At 43.1% G+C, this 21,652-nt stretch overlaps 1 protein-coding gene across 1 annotated transcript in view; it reads right to left on the bottom strand.

The window, feature by feature from the left end:
* rsrc1 (arginine/serine-rich coiled-coil 1) overlaps positions 1–19,135 on the bottom strand; it is a 150,867-nt gene extending 131,732 nt beyond the window's left edge. The window contains exon 1 of the mRNA XM_037083363.1: positions 19,118–19,135. The gene's annotated coding sequence lies outside the window, so the exon portion shown is untranslated. The remainder of the gene's footprint in view (positions 1–19,117) is intronic.
* Positions 19,136–21,652: the final 2,517 nt, after the last annotated feature.

Raw genomic sequence — 21,652 nt, 5'->3', positions numbered from 1 at the left:
GAGGAGGAGGAGGAGGAGGAGGAGGCAGCGGGGACGGTCGATACTTTGTCAAACAAGGCGAACCATTCTGCAGTTGTTCTGTTTTAATATTATATGATTATTGTTATGTTCTCATTTTGAACCTATATAGAGGCTGGCCTCGTTATAAAACACTTTCTCTGTAAAAGGACAGAGCGGGAATTCTTTGACAAAAACAAAACAAAAGGACAATACTCGAAGTGTTTCTCCCTCTTTTTGTTTTCTTAGTCCAGAACTGAAAAAAAAAAAGAAAAAAAGAAAAAAAAATGCCCAAGCAGTGTTTGCATGAGTTTGTCTTCACGGATGACGTGACGTGAGCCATCTCTCCCTCTCTCTCCCTCTCTGCCTCTCTCTGAGGAGGAGGAAGGACAACTCTCACTTGAATGTTTGGTTTGTTTGACCTCGTTTGGACCTCCTAAAGGTGAAAAACTACCGGGCGACACAACCAGAAATGTGAGATTATAATATATGTGTAGGCTATGCTGAACTTTTTTTTTTTTTTTTTTTTGCTTTTTGTTTGGTTTTTGTCAGGATAAGCCGATCTAGTGTCCAGATAAATAAAGTTAAAAAAATAAATAAAAGGCTGGTGATTTGTCCCCTTTTAAAGGAGAGCATTATGTCTTCAGCACAGAGGACAGGTGTGACAGCAACACAAGGACTGTATGCGAACCGGTACGGGCACGTGTAAAATATGTTTATACACAAGAAAACATGCATTATTTTTTATTATTTAGTGGCTTTATGAATGCCTTGTGGGGAATTTGTTCATTTTTTTTTGTATTTTACTTTTATTTACGTGTATTAAAAAAAAAATCATGTGCTTTCTGTATGTAATTTTGATGTTTTTATAAAAGTGACAGTGATCTTACCTGAGGCACGGGTTTCTAAACGAGAACAAAAAAAAAAAAAAAAAAAAAAAAAAAAGGATATTCATAAGATTGTTTTACTTTTTTTTTTTTTTTTTTGCCATCACATGTGAAACGTGAATCCACCTAAACAGAAAAAAAATGTTTTTTCGTTCCTACAATAAATTAACTAAAGTTTCTTTAACGAGTTGGCATTATTTTCACATTAATAATTGGCCCTTTTTATGATCTTTATTATTATTATTATTATTATTATTATTATTATTATTATTATTGTTGTTTTTGTTATTGCTGCCGGTGAACCTTTGAGGGCAATAGATTGTTAATAATTCATGCCTGTAGCTATAGGTCTTTTGATAACGTCACAGTAGTGACAGGCCCGTTTAGTCAGGAACATGAGTGTCTGCTGCTGCTCCCATGCCAAACCCGATGCATTATTCATAATTTGGTTATGGAGCGTTTGGAGGAGGAGGGCTGGTAATTTCCAGTACAAGCTCGAAAAACTGCCAGATAAAGAGGAGGAAAGAGAGACGCTCAGAGAGGCTCGGAGATAAAGTTCTGCAGCGGTCGTAAAATGCATTCAATTACATTGTTTTTGGACTAATTTAATTTGAAAACAGCGGCGTTATTAACGCAATAATTAAACGAGCTAACCTCCTCGGCCTGCATTTTTAATTTAATTACAGCCAAGGGTTGTTTTTTGATATCGCCTGTTGCAACGTTAAACATTTTATTTGGACTGAATCGATAATGTTAAATTTGTTCTCCAACAGCAGCGAAAAATGACTTTTCATAAAAACATAACTAATATAGGTTAATGGTATGCGATGTAATTCCAGCTGTATATTCCCATGTTCCGCCTCGGATCTGGCCTCCTGCCCATCTCCACTGAGCGGAAATGTTGCCGGTTTACGTGTCATGACCTAAAGTTTGGAATTATGCATGAGAATATATATTTTTATATAAACAGGCAGCTCGCAAAGTAAAACAAAGCAGCGTCTTTCATAAATAAATAAATAAATAAATAAGAATACCAATAATAATGTATTAACGCCCGCCTCACTTGACTTACAAATGTGCCTGATTCATTTCCTGACATCTTAACCGCCTCTTATTGAACATTTAATAAACACCTGACACGGGAGCCTATAATTATAGGAATGCGGCTCCCGTTACCCTTTCCGATTATTTCTACACAAAACACAACGTCTTGAGCTATTAATTAATACTGATCTCACAGAGTCTGCACTATAGAGTCTGCTGGTGTTTGTGTATCGCGCCGTTTGGGGCAGGATTTAGACGCCAAAACTATTGAATTATTGATTGCGAGCCCTCGCCAGTAATGGAGGAGACGGAACTGGGAAACTGCTGAGCCGGGAGCGTGCACGGGCTGCCCCGCGATGGAGGAGAGGGGGGTCGGGGGCGCGCCTGTCCTGCTCTGGAGGACCGAGTATAGTTGTGTGTAGTTTTTTGTTTGTTTGTTTGTTTTTGTTTTGTGTTTTTACTTGTAGTGGCCACAGAGCGAGGTCAAGTTCATCAGAGTGGTTAATCACATTGCTCAGACATTATTTACTGGCACATTTTCCCGTCATTTCATATTTAGCAGTTGGGAATGAGACATCTATTTTATTTATATTTTAAAAAGAAAAAGAAAAAAGTACTCAGTTGGAATTAAAAACAAACAGTGATTTAATGGTGAAGAAACACCTATCACAGTAATATGAGATTAAAAAAGAAGAAGCCATAAACTACAAGTGTCACTGCTCCTTATTGTGTCCAGCTCAAGGACGTTCCTGTGTAGTTTAATCAGAGCTACAACAATGACTTTGTAAAGGGATAACTCATAACGAACAATGTTAAAGGTGCACTGTGCAGTTTTGAGGAAGGCATTTTAATTTAAAACTGGATAAACAATAAAGTGACTAAACAAACTGGACTTAAAGGACAACACAGTTTCATACTGTTTTACTTGGTTTATATGTGGCGGACCCTGCCACCTTTCTGTTTCTGAGAACAGCTTGTTTTATTGACGGAGACAAAATAATATTTCCGTGTTTTAATTTCTGCTCCTATTCCACATACTGCCCCTTTAACAATCACCTGAAGAACTTCTCTTTTTTTGTTGTTGTTGAGATTTAAAAAAAAAAAAAAAATCATTTTACACTCCCACTCACACAAATACAATCACACACACACTGCCGTTTGTTGCGGACAGGACAGGCAGCCATATCAGCGTGTCCTGAGGTGTAGCGGTGGAGTGGAGGGCCTCCGCCCTGAGGGGCCCAGGAGACAATGAGACGGGGACACACAAGTGTTCTCCTGATTAGACATAGAGACGACCAGCGCTCTCGCTCTCCTCTCAACACACTCTTAAGACACACACCCCCACGCAGCCAGCCGGGAGCCAGCCGTGCAGGCTCTCTCTCTCTCTCTGGCTTCTTCTTCTACACCTCTCGTCTGTTTGCTCCAGTGCTTTTCCCCTGGTCTCTCTCTCTCTCTCTCTCTCTCTCTCTCTCTCCCACTTCAGCCTCTGCACACACACACACACACACACACACACACACACACACACACACACACACACACACACATACTCTCTCTCTCTCTCTCTCTTTCTCTCTGTCTCTATTGTAATGGCTTGTCATGCTCCGCACTGGATGAATCAAGAGTGTGCCAATTATATTCAAGTTCATCAAATGAGTGAGAACAACAGTGGACACGGTTTAAAACAGGAGTGCATGTAAGCAAACACACTCACCTACACTGACACACACACACACACACACACACACACACACACATCATCCCCAGCCTGGTGAGTCACAGCAGCACTCCACACCATGGAATCCTTCATATCAACTGGTGCTGTCTTGTTGCTATATTTACCCCACTACAACCCCTGAGACAAACACACTACTCTCTCATTTCCCGCACTTGGCCCTTTATCAAATCAGGCCACGTTAAACAACCGCACAGAGCAGCTTCTTTCTCCTTTTTTTTTTTTTTTTGCACGTGAATAGCTGTGGCCAAATGCGACTGTATATGCCGTTTGTGTCTTGAGTGTGCATGCATTTATTCGAGGAAGTATGTGAGGAGGAGAGAGCGCTCCCTTTGCTCTCCTCTTCTCTCCGAGGGCCTGCCTTTGTTACATGTTAGGAGTGCTCAAAGAGCAGGGCGCACACAGCACCGCACCAAAGACAACAGCCATCAGGAGCAACAGCAGATAAAAAAGGCCGACTTCAAAGACATCAAATGGAGCGAAAGTGAAAAAAGAAACCTGCTGAAAAACTCCCTCCAATAGCACTCAGGCCAGCAATTAGGACGCCGTATCGCTGCCTGTTATCGCATGCGTGCACCGTACAGGGCCTGGGTGGCTAACCGCAGCACTCGGTGTGGGTTGCAGTCAGCGGAGAATTACAGCATTCACAGGGCTCGACTGTAACGCTGTATTTAATTTCACTGTAGGATGAAAAGTGGGTGTTCACACAGATTTGACCCCTGCTATGACCAGGGAGGCTTAGCCGTGGTGATTACAGACACAGAAAAACAACGGCCTCCTATCTCCAGCTCTCTTTCTATTCAGCAGCTGAGCACAACAAAACAAAACAGAGGTCAGAACAAAACAAGAAGTCTAATTGTTTCACTGCTTCCTGTTTAGGTGCCCCGGGGCAATCTACACATTTTTATGTACTGGGCGCATTTTTATTTGTTATTAATTCATTTCCAGTTGCAGCCGGTTTGCAGATTAGGGAGATAGCATAATGTATAACTCCCTGCCCTGGGAGGAAGACATAACAAGGGTGTATGTGTCGAGACCTGCGGGCACTGGCAGCTCTGAGGGGATTTTATTGTTTCCATCGAGAAAAGGTGACATTTGGTGTATTGTGGAAGCACCGGGGGGAGTGTGGTCTGTGTGCATTTTTGTGTGCATTGTGGTCTCGGAGAACAAAATGGAACGCTAAGATGGAGAGAAAAGAGAGGGAGAGAGGGAGAGTGATGAGGGGGCACACAGTAAATGTTAAACATTTGGCCCATGCCGCTCTGTATTTACAAGCTGGTAAGATCCAATCATGCGTGTGTGAGTATAATCGAGTGCTCGCTTTTCAATCATCAGATGTTTGTACACAGACTCTTAAATTACAAAAAGCCTCCTGGAAACACAGGCCTAACTCATCTCGTATTGATTGTGTTCACGCCGTCCGAAGTTTACAAAATGCCATTTTAAAAATGTCACGATATGACAAAAAAGCCGACAAATCACCCAATATTTGTATCAGGATGCTCAAGTGTCTGTTTAATGTGGCTGAATCCGGGGAGGTCCGGGATCATTCATTCTGGGGGTTAAAGGCTTTCTCAACATTCTGTCCAGGGAACCATTTATGACCATTTATGCGTCTGTCAACCGCGCTTAAATGCTCTCTGAACCGGTGACAGACGCGTGCGGTCAAGGCAAAGTTTAGATGTGATGGAAAATAGCCCCCAGTTTTCAGTACAGCATCAATCACCTGTGCCCTGTGAATGTTACACTCATAAAGCTGCTGGTTGTTTTCACACGGCCATAAATCTACTTATGTGCAGTACAAAAATCAATGCATCACGCTGATGTTAGAAAACATACAAGCCTATGATGGATGCACTGGTTGCAAAGTACCTAAAGTTTTGTCGTTGCGTACAAACACATCATAACTTTATGAGAAATGCATTGTGATTTTGTCAGAGTGTGACCCAAGGAATGTGTAAACACGAACAAAATGTTATATTTATCATATGAAGTTTCCCCCTGAACTCTTTGGAAATACGTCAACGGGGGGGAAAGTTTATATTGGGGAGCATCCACAGAAAGCTGAGAAATGATGATGTAGAGTCGGTTATTCGTGTTGAAAAACCTCAAGATTTTAGCCTCATTTTAAATGCAAGCGCCTCTTTAGTACCCATCTGTTCACGTTAGTTTGAGCTATACAGTATAGGCAAAGTGTTTCCAAAAGATCAGACAACTTAAATCTGTTACTGACTATTCTTCTCAAGCACATTGTTTATGCTGTCCAAAAAAAAAACCCCAAGACTGCACATCAATCTCTTGTTCCCTCTACTGTCACTCTTTCGTAAAAAGCAAAACATCTGCTTCTCAACTTCACAAATGAAAGGCCCCCTTATTTTTTTTTCTTTTTTAAAAAAGTCGATAAATGCCTTCATTCCACTTTACACAGATCGTTTAATTTCCACTTAAAGGTGCCCTATGTAGTTTTGGGGAAAACATTTTTAATCAGAGGAGAAAGATCTTCATTGACAGATTTTTTTGTTTATGCCTAAACAAACTAGATAAACAAACTCTCTTTGCTTTCATGACTGAATAAGCTGAGTAAACAAACTGACCTTAAAGGACAACACAATTTCATACTGTTTCACCTTGTTTACATTTGGCGGACCCTGCCACCTCTCAAGCTTCAAACAGTGTTCCGTGGACCCGATTTTCCTCCGAGAACGGCATGTTTATTGAGTTATGGAGGAAACAAATATTTGTATTATTCCCTCGTTCGTACTGTAAATACGAAAAGTGTTTGAATTTCTTCTCCAAAACTACACGTCGCCTCCCGTCACGCCAACCCATGTATTCCCCGGCAGTGCCGCGTGACATTATATCAATCGTTATTACGCTGGACGGTGTCATTATGCGATCACCTACTGTATGTGTCCTTTTAATTCATTATTAAAGCATTACCCAGGAAAATTAAAGTTTACCTATCCCGAGCACCCTCCTGTATATTAATAAGTCCTCGAGGTCAAGTGCTGTAGAAGTAATAGAATTTTAAAGCAGGAAGGTGTCTGTCATCCGGGCCATCTTATTCAGATGTTTTCATTGATCCTGCCACCCGTGCCCCTTCATTGATACAGCAGTATTGACAGCTGTATTGCTATGGTAATTTACTCCTTAGGGCGAGTGCGTGTAAGTCGCTGGGAAAGATGCGAGAACAACACGCGAGCACGCATGTCTTATTATAGGGTAATAAGATGAGCATGAAAGGTAATGTGTAACGGTGGGGGGAGCATGTCAAGTTCAACTGGGGGGAGTGGGTTATGTGTGTGTGTGTGTGTGTGTGTGTGTGTGTGTGTGTGTGTGTGTGTGTGTGTGTGTGTGTGTGTGTGTGTGTGTGTGAGTCATTGGTGGGAAGAGTGCATCTTGTTTCAATGCAGCCTAATGTAAATTGATGTCACAAGCTGAGAGAAGGGCAGACAAAATGTGAAGAGCTGACTGAGCTGCATTATGGGGCCAAGGAGGCATCAGAGGAGGCAGGACCCCGTATCGGTGTGACGTTCTATTGGATTACGGTGCTGGCCCAACAATCTGCCAACGTCTAATTAAATAGGCCTGCATTAGCTTCCTCCACAGCGGGAGGTGTGAGAGAAGGACACTATCTCATTCTGAAATGGGATGTAAAAATAGATCCCGCAACTTGGCCCTCGCTCCTGCTCCCTCCCTCCCTCCCTCCGGTGATATCGCCACTCCTCGGTGTGCGACGGCATCTCTCCTGTCTCTTTGAGTTTCTCACAGTCTTGTTTTTCAGACTCTTATGTCTATAAGCTAAACAAAGAGAGTGGCTGTTAGAGTTTGTCAGTGTAGCTGTTGGTATTACACGCAATCTAATGCAGCGTCATGTTTATTCAGTCGGTTTATCGAGCTGGAAGAATGGGAAGTGTTTTGCTTGAGTGAATCTTTAAAAGTTTCAACAACAAAAAAAAACAGCGGGCTGCAGTGTGTGCCAGCAAGCAAAACTTTTCCCCTTCTTGTTTTGCAATGGGAAAAAAAAAAAAATCAAGGAAGTGACAAACGTATGGAGAATGAACATCGCTCACATCCTAAAATAGCTGACGCTCGCTGCGGCAGATAACTGGCTGTGCTATAGACGGGAAGGAAGCAAGCCCGATTGAAAACAGCCATGTCTCTCCAACCGGCAGCGATATTCATAAAACTAGATTTTGAAAATTGTGACCGGAATCCTTTCTGGCATTGAATTTAGACTTTGGAGGGACTGAAGAGCGTGGAATGTGGAGGGGTGGGGGGGTTACAGAGAGGAAAGTCCCACAGAGAGCAGAGTTACGAGGACAAGGGCAGCGATATGAGCAGAACAGATCGAGACAAGAGTACGTCGGAGAAGCGAGACGGAGGTGCCAAAGACATGAGTGTGCCAAAGAGGAAGCACTTTGTTGAGCTAAAGCATGTTTGAGAGACTGCTTCTTATCTTAATGATGACAGGGACCCTTTTAAAGGGTCATATGTAACGCACTGCGCGCTGGAAGTGCTCTTGTAGGACCACCTGAGAGAGAGAGAGAGAGAGAGAGAGTGCTGGAGGCAGGAGTCTCAATCTCTTCTATAAGTCATGACTCAAAGACCACGCGGTTTTCTTTTCCAAAATTGTGTTTTCTATACTGTAGCCCATATCTGTCTGTACAGCAAACAATAACGACTTTTAGATGCAAGTTTCCTGCAATTTTAATACAAGTGTAATGTAAAATGTGTAACTATCCATGCAAAGTTGCAAAGTCACGTTGAGTCAAGGTGAATTAATCCAACATCTTTGTCTGATTAAATTACATTCATGCATGCATAAACCATATGTGTTTTTTCAGTTATTACATATAACGTTATAGAACTAATACATGAACATTTTGTGTTTATTATTCAAGTACTATACGTAAATCATTTCAGATTGGTCACTCTGTCACCTGTAAAAAAATCACACATCGTGTTATTCAATTTATACACACTAACTGAAATTGATGGGAACTTGCATGTAATTAAAACACATGAAGGCAGGATTTTAGGCAAATGAATCTAAGAGACTGCAAAATTAGAAGAACTAGTTGGTGTTGTTGTGTATTATTGTTAAAGTGATCTATGCTTGTCCCCAGTTTTACATACACTGGACGGTGGGAGGTACTGGTTGCAGAAGGGCAACATCTTAAAGGAACAGTTCAAATTTGTTTTTTGGTTGACAGTTACATGGGAATACTGATATCACTGTCGTCTCTGTGAGGCATAAAAGGCTTTAGCCAACAGCTGGTTAGCTTAGCTTAGCAGAAAGACCAGAAAGGGAGGAAAAGCATCCACTCTAAATCTCACTAATTAACACATTGTTGTTCGTAATGGTTTATCCCGACAGCTAACACAGCAATTTACCAGACTAATGGACACTACAAGAACACCAGGCCAGAAAGTAGTCACACAAAAAAGGCAAATTTTCATTTTTCATCACCCTGCAGTTTTTGTATCGATCAAACTTACAAAATAATAACATGTACGTCCATGAGATTTTAGAGGTGCTGGGGGGCGGGATTTTGATACCTCTGGACTGATCCAAGCAAGCTGTATCCCTCTCGCTTCCAGTCTCTGTGCTAAGCTAGGCTAACTGGCTGCTGCCCTTACAGTAAATGGACAGAGATGAGAGTGGTATTGATCATCTCATCTTACTCTCAGACAGAAAGCAAGGCTCTACAAATATCAAACTGCTGCCTTAAGCATCATGTGTATACATTTTGGGCTGAGGGAATACAAAAACAACAATGAGATGAACAAACACTTGTTTTGCAAAGAAAACCTTTTTCAACCAAATGTGCTTCATGGGTCTCTGCCCTCATGAAGTTAAACTCAAAATATTGGGGCGGCAACATGAAGTCATCTTGAAATTAGTGTTTCCATTAGGTAGTGAGTAATTTCAGTGATAAACATTGCACGGGTCATTTGCACTAGAATATATCGTTGGCAGCTGTAAAAACAAAACCAAGTACTTCGGTAATATATAGAATATTGTACAAACAACGTCAACACCGTCTGCACACGTCTCCAGTAAGTTTTTTTTTTTTTTTTAAGATCAGCAACAATTTTATGAGAGCCAGACTGAGGATGCACAGCTGTCTCCTCACTTTTGAAGACTAATACTAGTACTTCCAATAAACAACATTACATGTTATCACTGGGAGGCTATATGGAAAAACCTTATGATATCATGGGCCTGCAGAGCACAGTATACATAGACCCACACTGCTTCTAATAAAAACATTATATGATCTTTTTTGTACTAACTTGGTTTGAGACTTGTTCTACATGTTACATGCGCACAATTGCAAATTTTGAACGACAAAAAAATTACAGTGATTGTTTTTCCGCTGAGCGCAAAACATGAACGCATTCGCTGAAGCTTTTTTCAGCAACATCCAGTGTTTTTCATTCATACCAGCCTTTACAAGGTATAATTGTGAGCTGTGCGCTGCTGCTAATGTCAACACTTCTTCATATTAGTCACATTTGTTTACTTTATTCCCTAAAAGAAATTTTTCCTTTGTGAGTGGGTTGGATAAATATAGCACTGCCTCTCTTAGAGAGAGGTTTCTAGAAAGCTTGCGACGGAGCAAAAGCAATGTATCTTTATAATATTTCCTTTGGGTGGTATTTACAATCCCAACACTCATATCATGGTGATTCTCCCTAAATACTATTAGGAATAATTTGAGGAAACAGCAACATGCTGGAGTAACTGAACTGAACTCATAACGACTCACTCAATTGGCTCTATGACCAAAATCCGAAATGAAAACCTGAGCGCAGAGCCTGCAGACCACAGAGAGACAGTGTAGTGTGGTCTGGAGGGGGAGCGCGGACACAGAAGAGATCCGAACACTGTAAAAACACATCCCTCCGGCACCATTATATAAGCATACATATGGGACAGTAAAAATGGAAGACGACACTTTAAATGACATTATTATAAAATGCAATACTCCTGGAATGATCCCTTATTAAATTAGGCCCTATGATCCAAGATGAATTTCTCGCTTCCCTAATCCATCAAGAGGGGAATATTAAAAGATAGGCCTCAACTGGCATTAGAAGCTCACTCCGTCTTGACTTTCATTATTCTGCATTAGGGTGCTGCTGGGGGAGAGCCTCTTAATGAGAATTACAATGATTCACTGGCCCCGGCCCCACTTCTGACAAGTCAAATATTAACTCCTCAGTCACAGCTGTCGGAATTAAAATACTTTGTAGCCGCGGACGTGCTAAATTAAATTGGCCTTTTATGTTCCTTACATGGCTGACCCCCGTGGGGCTCCACCGCCTCAGTCGCCACTGAGACGGCTATGACAGAAGCAAGGGAAAGAGACGGAGCACGCACACACAGCAGGGGGGCGCACAGAAACAAACATTTCTGTCCCCCGTGTGTCATTCTGTCATCTTCTCTCGCCATCGCTCTATTCTCCCCCTTCTCCTTCATTCTGTGTTTTTCACCAGAGGCTGTTTCCTTGGCAGACATCTTCTCCGCACTGTTTGTTTGATAGCCAGTGTCAGCTACTGTCGACTACTGTGTGTGTTTCGCTGCAGTCTCTCTCTATTTGCAGGGCCGCAGACACCCATAAAGGCTGCTCACCTGTTGCTCGCCCTTCATGTTGAACAGCCAAATAGATTAACATAACAGAGCAGCCTTTTCAAAGAGCGGTGGAACTTTGTTCTAATGTGATTAAGGTTTAGTATGCAGACAACAAATCAAATTTATATTGACCTTTTAAAGTTTTATTTCAGTTAATTTGCACTCACTTAAGCAGAGGGCTAGGGCTCGCAGACCCGCACTCCACTCTGCCTTCCAAATTCCTCTGTGTATGCACCAACGCATGCTGGGCGGTTCCTCCGCCCGCTCGCTCGCTAGCTCGCTCGCACTGGCCCCAAGGTCATGTGCACTGACGGTGAGAGTGGGGAGGTTTTCTGACTTTTGCCTACCTCTTTCCCCAGCAGCATTTCTGCTCTGCTCGCGTTGCCAGCAGAGCTCTGAATCTTTCTCCCGCTCCGTTTGAGCTCCTTACAAACAAACAATCGATTTCACAGGGAGGGGGAGAGAGAGAGAGAGAGAGAGAGAGAGAGAGAGAGAGAGAGAGAGAAGGGAGGGAGGGAGAGGGAAAATATGACTGCCAGTGACCCTGCAGTCGGCAAATGTTACACTTGAAATCGCTGGATTTGAAAAAAACAAAAAAAACAAAACAAAACAAAAAAAACCACACATACATGCCCCGGGACATGTCACCTCTCCCCTTTCAAAAGTCAACTGAATGAATAAAGAAATGGATGGAGCTGATAAAGAAAACAAAAAAAAAACGACCAAATGGAAGAGAGTGGAGGATTAATTCAGTGGGCAGATGGGTCTTGGTGTCAATTTGAGCTATTCTGATCCGCTGAATTGAAACCAGAGCTTCAACCAAGCCCCAAACAAGTCACCTTTGACCCTCATGACAGACATAATACTGATACTCTATATTCATTCAGCTCCTCTGCACGCTTTGTTTTGAAAAAAACACTTTTCCTTTTACTGCTCTGGCCTTATTTTAAAACTCTGCCCCTAAGGTCAAATGATTAGCATGAGGCAGTATACAACAGACTGTAATAGACAGCTTGCCCACCGCAGGCTATAAGGTACAGTGGTTACGCTGTAACATTTTAAATAACTTTTAAATTATAAATTAAAACTATCAATACGTTCCTGACCCAGGGTTACCATTAAGGTTATTAATTACCACCCACAAAGTAATTACTTCTTCTTGAAAGCATTCCTTTTTTATTTCCTCAGGAAAACGTATCCCTTATTATGTAAGCTATTACAATTAAAAACTGTTCTGACCTTAAGATTGAACATCGAACATTTTCCATGGTTCTCATTATTCTAGTTATAATTAGCTGCAAGTGCTAGTTGTAGCATTCGCACGTCGAGAACAAAAGTAAGCAAAGGGCTGTATTAAAATCCACCAAATCAATGTTTCCTAAAGGGATTGTGCATAAATGGCTCCATTACGGAGCTCAGAGGCTTCGGCGGGGAGTGATTTAGACGACACCCCTGCAGTGGACCATCAGTCACTCTTTCAGAGTTAAATAAGCCATGTGAAGGACTGTTATCCTTACTGGCTTAAGCCCCCATTAATCAGTCCACTTCACCTGTCAATAGAGCCACTGGCTTCCAATCAAACAACCATTACAGCAGAGAGCGTCCCAATAAAGGAGATCTTTGTTTCTTATTGAGTTAATCACCCGGCGTACACACGGCGCTCTCATCACGCCGGTGCTGGCAGTGTATATTCCTCTCCTCGTGCGTGGCGGAGCGCAGGGGTCAGGCTCGACACACATTGTGACTTGGAATGTGGAGGAGGCGTAGGAGGAAATCATATTATGAAATCGCTTTGCAATTACAACCACGCGGAGACGGATCTTTGTTTGAGATTGCCCTTTGAAGGTGCACCCATTGATCTATGCAAATTGATAGCCAATGAATATGATACCTGCTCATTGCGAGAAGTTATGATTTATGCCAACAGCATGATAGTCGCGAACGAGGCTGAGAGGAGAAGAGGAATTAGGCCGCGGCGGCGTGATGGACCGACGTGTCATCCGCAGCCTGAGCCGGAGGTTATCGCTCCGAGCAGGTGGGAGTGAACGACCCTCTGACAGCCCTTTTCAAAATGACAAAATCCATCCTTCCGTATTGATCAGTTATTCTTCTGTCTTCCAGCGGGCATCTTCAGATCCTCCCTTCCTCTCTTCATTCCCCCCCTAACCTGCCCAGCCGCTCCCTATTGATCCTCGCCGGTGATTGGTTGAGCTGTAATTTGAGATGGACATTGACGGATGAGTGCAAACTGTTTTTCTTTCTCTCTCTTCCTCTCCTCTCGAGGGTGATGAAGTCATAATGCCAGTGACAGAGCCAGACAGGGACCAATTGCAGTGGAGTGCTGGCCTGAGTAACCTTTAAAGCCAGCGTTGGATGTCTCCTGGTCTGTTGCACACGCTCCCCGGGTGCTCCGCCGGTCACAGGACTCATAAATGCTTCCCCCGTTACAGGCAAGCCAGAGTGGACTGAACGGATGGAGTGGAGAGAGGCTGCACATTAGCTATTAAGTATTGTCTTGTCGCATGTAAAACTAACAGCGTAGACCATTAAGATTCAAATACCAAGGTAGAGGAACTTTATCATCTAAGTATTGAAAAATTCTGCAAAACCATGGAAAGCCAGTGGGCTGCTGTGACCCAGTGTGGTTACAAATCGTCTGCTCTGGTGCTTTTGTAACACTCATGCCATTATTTGTTTCTGGATCAAAACAACCAATCGGTACTGGAGTTAACACAGTATTGCATATCGTTAAAAGCAGATATGCCGACTCAGCTTTATGGTCTTTGGAGAACTCGTCCCGACTCGTGTCCCGAGTGTCAAGCAGGTTACGGTTGAGAGAACGGAGATTTGGGGGGCCTCGAAAAATACTAGACCCGTCGAGTCTCTGTACATCGAAACTCGCTCATAAAGATGAAGGATAACTCATCAGCACTCAGTGGTAAATAACCCTGTCAATTAAGAGCAAACGCACAGACTGAGAGATAACGCCAGGAGCGAGAAGTCAGAGAGCAGCGGAGAAAGCCGACATGCAGGAATAACTCTGAGAAATGACAAAGATCAAGAGGATAATAAGATAAAGGAAAAAATAAAAAATGAAGCAGTCGGTATCTGCCCACACGAGCATGCCCTCTGGTTTTTCACTTTAAACCAATTTCGCTTTTAACAGGCTTAAAACTGTTTATTGCAATATGTGCATAAAGCAAGCATTCAAAATACTTTCAAACAGGCCCTTTTTTGAGCCGAATTCTTAAAGTGGCATGTCTTAAAATGGCCCTCTCTGTCTGTGATTACAGCCAGGCGACACGTTCTAACAGCATCCCTGTCTCTGTAATTGCATGCATATTGGATTTTAATAATGGTGTAGAATATTATCAGACAGTGAACACGCTGATAACGAGCCTTGTGCTTTGACTGTTTGACAACTCAATCTTTCACTGCCGTTTACTCTGCCTAATGCCGTTACGCACACAGGAGCAGGAGGAGGAGTGATGGCTGCATTTAGAAAAGAAATCATTGTTTGACTGCATCTTACACCCTCTATTTCTTATTTCCGTCATTTTTCAACAGTCTTTTTCATTTCATTCAACCTGCAACGCCGGTGACCGCGTGGCAGTGGCCCTCGAACAATCACTCTTCTATAAAGAATTGCCCGTGCCAGTGGTTAAACAGGAGACATTTTGATTAATATTTTCCATTTGTTTAGCGGGCTTTGAGCTAAAATTAGATGGCCACCTCAACAGGACAGCACTGACTTTGGTTTCCCCGCCAGGCCAGTCCGACACGCACACACTCCGCTTCCAGGGAGGAGGAGAAGGGAGGGAGGGCTGGCTGCCGGAGTAATTTCAGCGGATTGTGAGCGGACAGTAGCTCCGCTGGGAGAGCTGGCAATCATGGGGGAAACAATGTTTACATCGATCAGCTGTCAGGAAGATTTATGGCCTCATTTTGCTGTAATGGAGAATTAGTGGGGAGATTATCAGCGACTCAACACCACCGCTTGTTACCCGTGTCCAGGCCTGGCAATTTGTCTCTCCCCAGGAGCAGCCCAAACACTTGTGACAGCACCAGCACTTGGCCTAATTCAATCAAGAGAAAATGTTGGAATTAATTTGTTACAAGAAAATTTAAATATGTTCCAGTCGAGCAGTGGCCTATAGCCACTCAAAAAAAGGCAGAGGGGGAGAGAGAGAGAGACGGGGGGGAGAGAGAGCATCTGATTTATTGTGCCGGGCAAGGTATTGATCCAGTTCGATCCTGGCCTGTGCGCACAGGGTTTAATGTGTAATAATTTCCAATTTAAAGCTCCTTCTCAAGATCACGGCTGTAAGGAGAGGAGAGGAGAAGGCAGGCCGGTGGTTCGCGCAGCCGGCCCCGCTGATTAAGGAGCCTGTTGCTAAGGCTTTGTCAAAAGCTCCGTTTGAATGTAAATGTGGGGTTATCTGGGCCGGCATCTCCCATGTGCCAAACGCAGACTTTATTTGTCTGCCATGCAGACCGACGCGACAACAGGGTGGATACTCAGGCCGTGTGATCAGAAGACATGAGCAGGAATAATTCAAGGTAGCACTGTCCAGAAGGTGAATTCAAAACTGTTGATGGAATAGACTGATAGAGATCTATATTATATAGCCACAGACATAACATGCCCATACACTAAATATAATGGTGATGGTGAGGTTAAGAGTCCAAAACAGGAAAAGAACATATTTTATTGTTGTCCCGTGACCTCTTGTAAGCCAGTTGGTTCAGGTATGAGAACAGTGAGTATTTCGGCGGTTTTGGGGTTTGGGGTCATCTGTTAAGTGAGTGTCTTGCTGGTTTACGTTGGGTGCTTCTGGTGTCTGCAGGATACACGATCACCCTTAACTACCCCCTTTCTCCTCAACCCAACCAGTCTCTCCCTCTACCAGGCCCCTGAGGACCGCTGTCAGCACGCTGACCTATTGATCAAGCTGTCGGTACACCGCTAAGAGTCCTCAACGTGAGCAGGCTAAGGTTAACAGAACACAGCGAGATAGCCAGATAACCATCGTATATATCAGCAGTCAGATGACACGGGGCATGTTACTCGATGCTGGATGGTGGATTTCATTTCATGTGAGATTTTGCCCGGGCCTGAGCCTTGCTCTAGGTTTCAGTCCTCTTCTGTTGGCGCAAAAAAAAAAGAGAAAGGCAAAGAGAAGCAGAATTGTTTATCTTTCAAGAAAAAGTTTAAATTAGTTTCATCGGATCAGATCTCCCTTTAAATCTCTAAATACACTGCATGGGAATGCATATATGCAGGTCTGATGATCCCACGACTCGTCTCTATAAAAACCAGACAACTGGTGTTCTTTGCTGTCGAAGCGGCTAGCCCACTATTAATACAAGAGCTGTTGGAAACCTCCTGGCAAAAGAGAGCGCTGAGACAGTGGGCTCACAACACACACACACACACACACACACACACACACACACAAACACACACGCTTTCTCTGAACTCTACCTTTGGGGGTTCCCTGCCGAACCAGCAGCCTGTTAAGAGCGAAGCAACAAATAAACGCCTCACTTCCCTTTCCTCTCCCTCCATCTCACTTTCTCACTCTCTCAGTCTTTCTGTGAACGTGTGTGTGTGTGTGTGCGTGTATGTGTGTGCGCATAGCTTGCAGGCCATTCCAGGCCAGGGACACACTTAAATGAAGAGGAGAAGCCGGCTCCAGTGCTGTGACCTCTGCAGGCCACATTCTCCTCCTCCTCCAGCTTTGTTTATTAACATCTCAAGGCTTTTCTCTATCCCGCTCTGATTTCATATTTTTCTCTGTGTAAGAGAAAATAGCCTACAAGACACTGTCTGTTCCCGACTGTTGACGTTTCTGTGAAACAGTTTTTACAAATTAGTTGACAGGCGGGCTCTTAAAAAAAAAAAGAAGAAGAATTCAATGCATACACATTAGCATGAGTTAATTGATGCCTAATTAATTTCTGCTGCCATGCATAAATTTGGGCTGCCTTCCCTCACTGCCACAGGAGACCGAGACAAGGGCGATGATTTCCAGGCTTCCCATAAATAAATGAATAAACATCGAGATGGGCCAGAGAGAAGCCGGTCTCGCAGAGTAGCCAGGTGTGCAAGGTTAAAGACCAACTATGTGGGCGTAGCGCAAACACACACACACACACGCGCGCAGCACAGCAGGAGCAGGTGCAAATACAAATGATCTTTGAAACTCACTGGAGGTGCCAGGCTGAAGCACCGAGGCACAGCGCTAAAGTCCACAGCAGCACAGCGGCACATACACAATGTTAACAGCATCCTCTCTCGACGTCACACCTCCAGAAATCCAAAATGCACGTCACTGTCACGTCTTCTTTTTTTTTTTTTTGCCATCTCGTTATTTATTCTACCTGTGCGTCCCGCTACATCCAAATCCCACAGAAGTGTTGAGAAGAGTGTGTGGAGTGGATGATAGCAGTGGCCTCTCTCTCGCCTAATTTGTAGTAATTGGTAGCTCATTAGGTGAAGCAGGTCAGTGTCACAGGGAGCAGGCTGTCAGGGCGTGAGGTTAATAACAGAGAGGAGACACAGACAGACAGATTAAAAACTCTGCCGCCTGCCATGCTTCCCCCTCTGCTGGCTCGTCTCTAGCCAGGGGTCCAGCTGTCCACCATATGCAGTGCTCTGAACACATCCATCCAAGCACTCGTGGAAAACTTTACTGCAAAGTGGCTGCTTTGTAATGACACGGTAGTAATAGTCTCGTCACATTGTTGTTTGAGGGAAAGAGCTGCTTTTCCAGCCCAAGACTCACATCCATGACCCCCATTATTACACAGGTTGGAGGCTGAAGACGATATTTTTACCAGGGAGGGATGTTATATCAACAATACTAACCGGAAGGAGGAGAGGTGAAACCGAGATGTTAATTAGGTTGTTATTTAATGTATACGTGACCATGTCTTCTGTGTGAAAGGGATATTCCAGTCGGTCAACAATAGGCAACTTGAAACAACAGATGTGCGTCCTGATTTTATGCCTGCTCTTAAACCTGAACGCTAATCTATGACATGCTAATAGTTAGCTAACAGTGGCATGAGTAAATAAGAGTCATAAAGAGCAGCAACAACAACTGTTGTCACAATTTGGATTTTGGTCAGTTGTTTCCTGTTCAGTTTTCTAGATTAGGGTTAGGGTCATGTCATGTTTTACTTTCCACTTCCTGTCTTTGTCTGTTTTCCCGCCATTCCCGTTTCATTTGTTCAGTAGCCACATGGCCTGTGTTTCTCCTTTACTCTTCATATGCTTGTTCATTTTCCATGTCTCCTGTGCCTCCTTACCAGTCAACATGATGTCCACTGTGTCCCCGCATCTGGTTTGTCCTTCTAATAAGATTTTGCTTTGCCGGCCTTTTGTTGTTTGCATTTTGGAATTTTGGACTTTATACATCTGCTCATTGTTAAAGCTCACTTTTTGTTCTTCCCCCTCCTTGCCTCTGCATCTGGGTCCTCTTTTTGTAAACCATAATACCTATCTACACTTATGCCACACTCATGTCATACCATACAGCACTTAATTACATGCAGCCACTTGGGACAAACCTTTCACGTTATCTAGCTGTAGTTGAGAAGGCTAGATATAGCGAGCATTTCTGGGAACAGCAAATATCAAACACACCAAAAACAAACAGACCTGTCAACAAAATGGTGGCAAAATTGCTTTAAGGCCACTATTGCTGGCACTGACATCTAAATAAGGCTGAACGTTACAAATAATATCACTGGGTTTAGCTAATTAAAGACGGAGTTTTACACTGTCTGTTTGAACCTGGTCTGTACCTGGAGCAGTAACTTAGTCTCCGTCGGTTGCCTGGCAACTGCTCTCGGCCGAGACATACCCCCTGTGAAAAAGCAAATTGTTGTTTTTCCTGTTTGATTTTTGTATGGATGAAACAAACAAGACCTTAACGTGTTCTTAGGATGCTTTACAGGTGATGAAAGGCAGCTTTTGTTACCGTGGACACAGCCGTGCTGTTTCCCCCTGTTTCCAATCTTTATGCTAAGCTAGGCTAACTGGCTGTTGGTTACAATTGCAAGTTTACCACTGTGAAGTGAGGGGCATCAATCTTCTCATCTAAACCTCGGCCAGAGATCACGTAAGTGTTTACAAATATATGGAGCGGTTTCCCTCTGTTGCAGATATATGCCTACCATTGGATTTCATCTAAATACGTGGATAGCTAGTAGCTAGCTGCTTACCTTTTCTCTTGCAGGGATTAACCATTTTAATGCCAGGGCTCAGCCAAGGAAGAGAGGCCGATGACCGAGCGTCTGCCACTGGATAGGATGACACCTGTGCGAGAGATTCTCTGCAGCATCCGAAGGTGACTGTTTTGCCTGCAATCTAATCCCCGCGGATGCAATGAAAGGGGTCGGCATGAACTGGAGCCAGGCCTTCCTCCGGTGCTCTGTGCTTTTTGGGTTATTGCAAGGGAGGATGTTTTTTCACATCCTTTTCATTCTGCCATGTCAATGCAGCATTAGCTAAATATTAGCTCCCAAAAGACAATGGTCAAACATAACCAAGTGATGCTATTTTTCACTTTTCAGACTAGAGTAAGGATACTTATAGCCAGTTCACATCTGCCATCAACAAACAGCCTGCAATGACAGGAAGAGTGATGTCAACACTGAGTCACCGCACGCCCGCTGTGTGCCTGCTCATGTTTGAATATGTGAGACAGCAAGAGTAGGTTTGGGCAGCTATTCATTTCTCCAGAAATGACCACAGGATGCATTAAAGTGAGATCTATCAGGACAAGGCAGCGTTAACCTGATAGTAAGACGACAGTCAGATACACAGACGTGAGGCTGCACTTAGCATGTGGCCTGAGAGGACAGCGGACGGCACTTTCACATCCAGGTGGTTTAAACATGAGACAGAGTCCTATCAGTCCTACTGGAGCATATGTCTCTGTGTGTGTGTGTGTGTGTGTGTGTGTGTGTGTGTGTGTGTGTGAGGTGACCGCTGGGAGAAAACAGTTCCTAATGGATCACGTAAAGAGAGCAACTGTGTAACTTAAGAGTGACGGCCAAATGAATGAAACTGAGCTTGTAAGAGCTCTTATGGTTATGTAAATCTAACCCAAGAATCTTTTTCATTTATCCACCTTACATAGGCCTTTTCCCATCATACCTTGGACTGGATTACTGTACCTAATTTAGATTGTGTTTCATCAATTTTCTGTTGCAAAGACTCAAACCTCTGGCATGAATCGTGGGTAATTATCAGCTGCCAGTTTCCCCAGACATAATCTGGTACTTTTGACAGGTGAGTTATTAAATTGTCCTCTGTACCTGATAAACATATTAATTTATTTCAAGATAGATAATTTCATCAGTGCAGGAGTCATATCATATATGGGCTAGACGATACCCTCTCCTTTTTAATTATACAAATATCACAGTCGTCAAAATGACGGATTTTTAGACATTTGGATTCTTCAGCGCCTTTTCTTCCTGAGTGAAGTTTTGATTAAAAGAGGGCACCATTTCTCACACGGCAGTGTTGTTTGTTTACATAATGGTTTTTATACGCTGTTATTGTTGTATCTGCCTGTGCATTTTATTTAAAATGTCCAACAGCTCTTCACACAGAGAACTAATCAGATCTTTAGCCATCATTTCCAGGGTGAGTTCTTCACAAGAATCATTAAGCCTTCAGCGGGCCCTCACTTATACCAGCTCTTATAACATAATCAATAGTGTCCTCAAACACAAGTCTAGCCTGCATTTATTTAAATGAGAGTTACTGAGTTCTGCTGATGAAATTACTCACGATGGGCTCTATGTGTTGCTGGATTAGTCAGACGTCTTTAATGATTCAAGAATAAGGATGTACCCTAAAATGTATGCAAACAAAAACGTTGCACGTAAGATGAAAAGACTTTTTTTGAAGCTCTATCCTGCCAATAGATTTAGTTTATGGTCTCCAGAGCTGCATAATCTTACCTTCCCCTCCAAAAAAAACATCCACTGTTAGTCTTCAGATGAATTGACACCAGCTCTTCTTGTAACTGACACCTGTGACAAAAAAAGACAGAAGGGTTACGGGTTCTTCTAGGGTTTGACCATTAGGACAGTGTAAAAAAATGTATTATCAAGCTCAACGTTTTTGAGATTAAGATTTTCCACCTCACAGTGACAGTGTGTATAAGGTTTTGCTAGTCAGGTTTGGGTAGTAATGGATTAATTGAATGGAAAAACATTTGTGACCACATACAGACAAAAAAAATAAGATTATATCAGATCATAGTTACACTGTCAACAGTTATTTGATTGCCCTCTTGATTGTCTTCAATATATGGCAGTTCT

This window comes from Acanthopagrus latus, chromosome 2 (assembly GCF_904848185.1).
Source record: "Acanthopagrus latus isolate v.2019 chromosome 2, fAcaLat1.1, whole genome shotgun sequence".
Taxonomy (NCBI): domain Eukaryota; kingdom Metazoa; phylum Chordata; class Actinopteri; order Spariformes; family Sparidae; genus Acanthopagrus; species Acanthopagrus latus.
Note: the sequence above shows the minus strand (reverse complement) of the source record. Positions and strands in the feature narration are given on the sequence as shown.